The sequence below is a fragment of the Glycine max genome, chromosome 19 (genome assembly GCF_000004515.6).
Source record: "Glycine max cultivar Williams 82 chromosome 19, Glycine_max_v4.0, whole genome shotgun sequence".
Classification (NCBI taxonomy): domain Eukaryota; kingdom Viridiplantae; phylum Streptophyta; class Magnoliopsida; order Fabales; family Fabaceae; genus Glycine; species Glycine max.
The window spans coordinates 29,405,842-29,413,352 of NC_038255.2; the positions used below are offsets into that span (position 1 = coordinate 29,405,842).

The following is a 7,511-nucleotide window of genomic DNA, read 5'->3' on the forward strand; positions in this document are numbered from 1 at the left end:
AAGTTAAATTCAAAGTAAATGAATGAATTAAGATGTTTTTTTTATCAAAAAAGAACATTTAATATAAAAAACAGTAAAGAGGAAAATGATATTGGAGTTTAGTTTGTTAGTTTTCAGTTAATAAATGTTTGACAATTCTCATAGAAAAGCTTGAAGGGATTGAATAATCAGAAAGCAAAAAGAAAGGATCTCTACTGATACTAACTGATGGAAGAAAAAAATGAATTTTGTATTCATTATTGGAAGTGATGGTACAAGGGTTCCTTAGATACATGATATTATGAATGGTAAGAATAACTTAAACTCTAACAGGGAAACTGTCAAGCAGTTATTAACAAAAAAAACTAATTATAGTAATTAACTAACTCAGCCTAATACTTGAAAAACTAAATAAACACATGAATTCAGACTTTAAGAATGCAAACAGAATATATTTCATAGTACAAATGTAGTAGTTAACTACCAGGGAGAAGAAATGAAGCAATGATACTTTAATTTAAACTCACCCATAAAGCCTTTTCCAATTACACTCTGGGTCCAAGGAAGTTTTTCATCAACGCCAACTTTTTCCCCTATGTACTTCTACAAATACAAAAGGAACATAACAAATTGACAATAAATGCATGATACAAACCTAAAGTTGATTAAAAAAAAAGAAATAAATGAGCAATAAGGTAACATCTACACATGTTTTATTATTAAATAAAAAGAAAGAAAAAGGAAACTTAAAATGCACCACTACAGTATAATTTTGAAAAGGTTGTATAGATGAGGAAACAATAACGGCAGCTTGTGAAAATGATTAGAAGAGAAGGGAAGTGTTAGTGAAATAAATATAAATATAGTTTTGAAAGTTGAAACAGTTGCAGTAGTACTTGGAAATTGATGGCTCTTTGGTGAATATGCAGAGGAGGGTCAGGATACTTATCTTCCAAATACTGGATGTGAGACTTGGAAGAGATGAGAAAATGGAGAAGGGAAGTAAAAGAAAAGAAGGAATGAGTGACTGAGTCTGACCTAATAATGGCAAAAGAGTAAACAATTACTGAATCTCCATCGACTAACACAGGAACAAATCCAATGGGATTGAGCTTAAGAAACTCTGAACACAGGTAAAAGAGGAAATTGAATTGATCTGAGCTTAACAAATATTATATTGCATTGAATTTGGAGGAACATGAACAGAAAAACAAACTAGGGTAAGAAAATGATGTGACTGCTAGGTAATCGTAAGGTAGTCCTAAACAAAAGAAAAGGGAAGGTGAGAGATTGAGATTTGGAAGTAAGAAAGAAGAAGTGAGTAGTACCATTGAGGTTGAGAGCAAATCAGACTTGGGAGGAACAAGAGCTTATCCAGTATGAATACAGTTTCAGCTTCGTGGCAACCTCAATTTCAGCAAGTGCCTCAACCTTTGAGTATAAGGAATCAATTAATGTCAATGGTTAAACAAACAAAGCTATAAGTTTATTTTCTAGAATAATTTCAAAAAATTGAAGTTGGCCCCAAGGGGACAAGAGGAAGCTACCAAGGCTAATAGGAGAGCCAACAGAATCATAAATGAAAGTATATAATTTATGTATATAACAATCCTCATTAGAAAATCAACCATCCAAATATAAGAAAATAATAATGATAATCTATGAGCAACCAGAATAAGCAGGTCAATACATGCATCTGGGAACAAGGATTACCATTTCTAACTTTCGTTTTTACTTCTGAGTGGTGTCAATTCAAACTCACCTGCTATTACAATTACTTTCATGTTAGTATTCCTATAAAAAAAACAATGCATAATTACCATGAGAATTTATTTATGATTTCGAACCATTATATAATAAAATGGTGCATGTGTTCTTTAGATAAATGAGATAGAGAGAGATAGCATACGCATTTTTTTGAATCCAAAATCATGAGGAATTATAGTGTAGAATTCTCTGAAACAAGAAAATAAACCAATCGAAAGAGTTTCTTCCTCTTTTTGCTCCTCATCCACTAGTAAAACTCCAAGTAAATACAGTACCAGTTACCAATTCACCATTGACAAGAAAAGAGTGAAGTTTAGTCTATAAGAATGCCTTTTATAAAAGAGACAGTGAACTAATTTCATGATCAAGGGCAAGAGATCCAAAGTTCATTGCAAAAAGGCACATCAAGTTACATGAAGAAAACGAAAAATGCAGCATGAGGTTAACATTGTAACCATTACTAGACTCACCAGTCACACAACATGATAGTTTGTCTTCACGTAATCCGGAAGCCACTGGACGAGAACCGCCACGCCCTTTTTGCCAGTGGTGACTATCTTCTCCTCTTCCTCCTCACTTTTTGTCTCCTCTACAACCTCGATTTCTTCAGAGTGGCTCAAATCCCCATTGTGCGAATCTGTTGCTCTCTTTCTAGTCCTACGAGGAGAACAAGCACCACCGTCACTCGTCATTTGTTTGCGAAAAGCGGCTTCAAGCCTATGTACCTGGGATTGTCAATGGATGCGTTAGAGAGAGATAAATAAGAAAGAGTGGGAATATGGTTAGTAGAGTGGGTTTGGTTCCGGTGGTGGGCAGTCCATGGTTGAGGAGCTCCATTCGAAGCTCCTACACCTTTATTTTACTAGACGTGTCTTCTCGAGAACCTAGGGAAGAGGAGAGAAGGCATTGGGAAGAGGAGAGCAAGTGAAGCGAGGAGAGGAAGAGTCAGGTGTTCAAATTTAAAATTTCCTAAATTTAAAGACCGTTTTTTGCGAAACCATTTTTGAATAGTGTAAAACAAAGGCAATTTTGTGAAAACCTTGTTGTCTTTGAAATGTTGCCAGTATTTACAAAAATACCACCGCCCCCAAACAAAGATAGTTTTGTGATGATCAACTTTAAATGCGCGTCATGGAATACACTATTTTTAGTAGTGCAAATGTATTTAATAGATAAAAAAACAACTTATACATTATGAAAAATTTGTAGGTATCCATTAGATTAGGATCAAACTACCATCCCTATTCCCCTATTCCTCACAAAACTCTTAAATTTTTGTTTGATTTGTTAGTCTTTATATGTTGAGTTCAAATTCTATTCATATGGTAAGATTCAATCTAATTGCTCTTAGGCCAATAGTAAAAGAATTCAAAATATAAAGGTTTTAATGGAACTTATATTAGAAATATATTGGAAATCACGGTAAAATTGTATTAGTCAAATTTTAATAAAAAAAATTGTAATCATCGTAATTAGGATTTTTGGCTCTTCGATGAGATCCCATGGTATTTTTACAAGCTTTAATCCTATGAGTCGGAAGTAGAACTAATCCTCTATTTGACACTTAATCAAACTTAAAAATATGAACCTTTAAGAAAAACACTTAAATGTGAGTTACCAACTGAGTTACACTCATAATGTAAAAGAAATTATTTCAATTTCTTAATCAATGAATTAGCATTTGCCATCTTTTAAAGTTTACAAACCCCTAACTAAAATTTTGAAACTTTAACTTCTTTAAAAAAATGCACTACTTGCTTAAATCCATATTTGTTAACTTATCTAACCTCATAAAAAAAGTTATCTAACAATTATAGAGATTTTTCTCATTCAACATTTAATTTTATCATTTTCCATGGCATATATTAATTTAAGATGAGACTAATGTGTATGGATAAGTTATCTATCTTTTCAATGCAATTTTTCATAATATAATGTGGATATTTTTAAACTATAACAAACTATAAACGAGCTTATTGAAATTTAATAAAGTCACATTATATAATAAGTCAAAAATATTTTATGAATAATTACTTGGACAAAAAGGTGTATAGAACATAAGATGGGCATGATGTGCTTGAGCTAGTGGAAGAAAGATTCCACGTTTATCCTCAATCCATGAAGCACATGTACAAGTGGATCCACCTTCATTACCCAATAAGGATATCATATGATCACCGACACTTTTTGGCCTACTATGATATTCAACTATTCGAAACAAGAGAACGTGATGATATAAAAAACCTGATATTTTTTTCATAAGAAACTTTGTTCTGAAAATCAGATCGAATGGAAAACTAGCTGAAGAGTCAATAGATTAGTCAAACCGGTAAAAATAAAAATTGATTAAAAAAGACATTTTTGATTCCTAATATATACTCAAATTTTGTGTTTAATCCCTGATAAATTTATCCTTTGAATCTATTCTTTGATATTTGAAAAGTTTTGTTTTAGATTCATGATCTATTCGTTAAATATTTAATAACATGATTTGTGGCGGCTCAAAAACCGTTTGTATTTATTTCAAAATCAAATTTAAATTTACTGACGGTTAAAAACTGTCAGTATTTGTTTCAACTCAATTACCCCTCTGTACACCCACAGTTCCATAAATCCTAACCTTAACACGTCTAGACTGGTTCAAACAAAGTGAAAATCAAAGTGAAATTGGGATCTAAGAACCTCTAATACGTTGACAACCATGATCTCAAGGGAGACATCAAGGACCCACAAGCTAGTAGAACATGAGGATGAGTAACTGTTGGATCAAGTGGCCTCAGAATAATTAAGAAGGGGGGTTGAATTAATTATTCCTAAACCTTTACTAATTAAAAATTTACTCTTCTAAGGCTTTTACTATGTTGTTAAGTGAATAAAGAGTAGAAGAGAAACTTAACCAAAAGTAAAAGCGGAAATTAAAATGCACAGCAGAAATTAAAAGAGTAAGGAAGAAGGAGACAAACACACAAGAGTTTTTATACTGGTTCGGCAACAACCCGTGCCTACATCCAGTCCCCAAGCGACCTGCGGTCCTTGAGATTTCTTTTCCAACCTTGTAAAAATCCTTTTACAAGCAAAGATCCACAAGGGATGTACCCTCCCTTGTTCTCTTTGAAAAACCTAGTGGATGTACCCTCCACTAGAACTGATCCACAAGAGATGTACCCTCTCTTGTTCTCAGTCAACAACCCAAGTAGATGTACCCTCTACTTGTACCACAAAGGATGTACCCTCCAAAGTGTTAAGAAAAAGTTCTCAGGCGATTAAACCTTTGAAACTTTGTGAATGGGGATACAAAAGAATTCTCAGGCGGTTAGTCTTTTGAAATCTTTTGTATATGGGAAAGGGAAGAATCAAAAGAATTCTCAAACTATGTCGTTTTGAATTCTTTGACAAGGGAGAAGGGAGACACAAAAGAATTCAGGCGGTTAGTCCTTTGTTCTTTTGGAAAAGGGAGAAGAGAGACACAAAAAGAATTCAGGCGGTTAATCCTTGGCGAATTCTTTTTGGCAAAGGGAGAAGAGATGAAAAGAATGAATAGCACAAGTTTTCAAGATTTGGAAAACCAGAAAACTTTGTGGAAAGCTTTTGGCACAAGGAAGAAGAAGAAGAAGTTCAAAGAGACTCAGAAATCAAAGTGGAAAAATTGCTTGTGTAAAGAACGAATTGGAAAAGATAGATGTATAGATTGATAGATTGATTGATTTGAAATGCAAAACAAAGCCTTGCTTTTATAGACTCTTCATGTCTGATCAAGAGAACTATTAGAAGAGTTATGACCTTTAGAAAAACTTAAAACCAATTTGAAAAAGTCAAAAACCATTTGAAGAGTTACATCTTTTGATTTGTTCAGAAACTATCACTGGTAATCGATTACCAAATCAGTGTAATCGATTACACAAAGCTTTTTTGTGAAAGGATGTGACTCTTCACATTTGAATTTGAATTTCAACGTTCAAGCACACTGGTAATCGATTACCAAAACATTGTAATCGATTACAACATTTTGAAATCAATTGGAACATTGTAAATTGAGTTGAAAACTTTTTCAAATCCATTTTGCTACTAGTAATTGATTACAATAATCTGGTAATCGATTACCAGAGAGTAAAAACTCTTTGGTAAAAAGGTTTTGACAAAAAAAAACCATGTGCTACTCATTTTTTGAAAAAACTTTTTCATACTTATCTTTATTAATTCTTCTCTTGATTGTTGAATCTTGAGTCTTGAATCTTGATCTTGATTCTTGGAAGCTTGAGCCTTGAATCTTGATTCTTGATTCAATCTTGAACATCTTGAACTCATTCTTTTATTCTTGAGATCATCACCTTTGTTATCATGAAGTGTTCTTGACCTTTGAGCTTTTTGTCATCACCTTTGTTATCATTAAAACTTCTTTGAATCAATCTTGATTCATCATGAAGCTTGCTTCTACAGTAACAAAGGCACCGTGAAATGAAGGGAATAAAAGATGTTGGATCAAGTGGCCTCGGAATAATTAAGAAGGGGGGTTGAATTAATTATGAACGTGTCTTGACTAATTAAAAATTTATCCTTGTTAATGTTACTAGATTCAATTAGGCTTTACTACTAAGTTATAAGAAAGTAAAGAAAAAAAACAATAACTTAGACAAAAGTAAAGCGGAAATAAAAAGTACACAGCGGAAATTAAAGAGTGTAGGGAAGAAGAAGACAAACACAAGATTTATACTGGTTCGGCAACAACCCGTGCCTACATCCAGTCCCCAAGCAACCACCGGTTCTTGAGATTTCCAATAACCTTGTAAAATCCTTTACAAGCAAAGATCCACAAGGGATGTACCCTCCCTTGTTCTCTTTGAACAACCAAGTGGATGTACGCTCCACTTGAACTAATCCATAAGAGATATACCCTCTCTTGTTCTCAGTATAACAACCCAAGTAGATGTACACTCTACTTGTACCACAAAGGATGTACACTCCAAATGTGTTAAGACAAAGAATTCTTAGGCGGTTAGTCCCTTGAATCTTTGTAAGGGGAAACAAAAGATATCTCAGGCGGTTAGTCCTTTGAATCTTTTGTCAAGAGGAAGAAGGGATGAAAATATAGCACACTTTTGTTTTCTGCAGAATTTTCACTTGCAGAAAAACAAAGTTTTGAAACAAAGTTTAGAAAGCTTTTTGGCAAAGAAAAAGCAATGGGCAATGGTTAGAGAAAGATTTTGAAAAAGAATTGTTTGGAAGAATATCATATATATCTTTTGAATGTGTGTGAAAGTCATGCTTTTATAGACTCTTCATGTCTGGTCAAAGAAACCATTGGAAGAGTTGTGACTTTAGAGAAAACCATGTGAAGAGTTATAACTCTTAACTTTTTCTTCAAAATTGTTCACTGGTAATCGATTACCACAAAGGTGTAATAGATTACACAATGCATTTTATGAAAAGTTGTGACTCTTCACAATTGGATTTGAATTCCAACGTTCAGATTAACTTGTAATCAATTACTAATATAGTGTAATCGATTACACTGTTGGAAAATCATTTTGGAACGTTGCAAACCATTTGAAAACATTTTGAAAACCAAGCTGGTCACTGGTAATCGATTACTGATAACTGTTAATCGATTACCAGAGAGTAATCACTCGGGTAACTTAGAAAATTTGAGAAAATTCTTTTGTAAAACAAAACTGTGCTATTTGGTTTTTGAAAATTCTTTTAATACTTATCCTATATGAAGTCTTGACTTGTTGCTTCTTGATTTCTTCTCTTGAATCTTGAATCTT

At 33.1% G+C, this 7,511-nt stretch overlaps 1 pseudogene; it reads right to left on the reverse strand.

Moving 5' to 3' along the window:
• Nucleotides 1-411: 411 nt before the first annotated feature.
• Nucleotides 412-2,438, reverse strand: LOC100801520 (glutathione S-transferase 2-like; annotated as a pseudogene).
• Between the last annotated feature and the right edge of the window lie 5,073 nt (nt 2,439-7,511).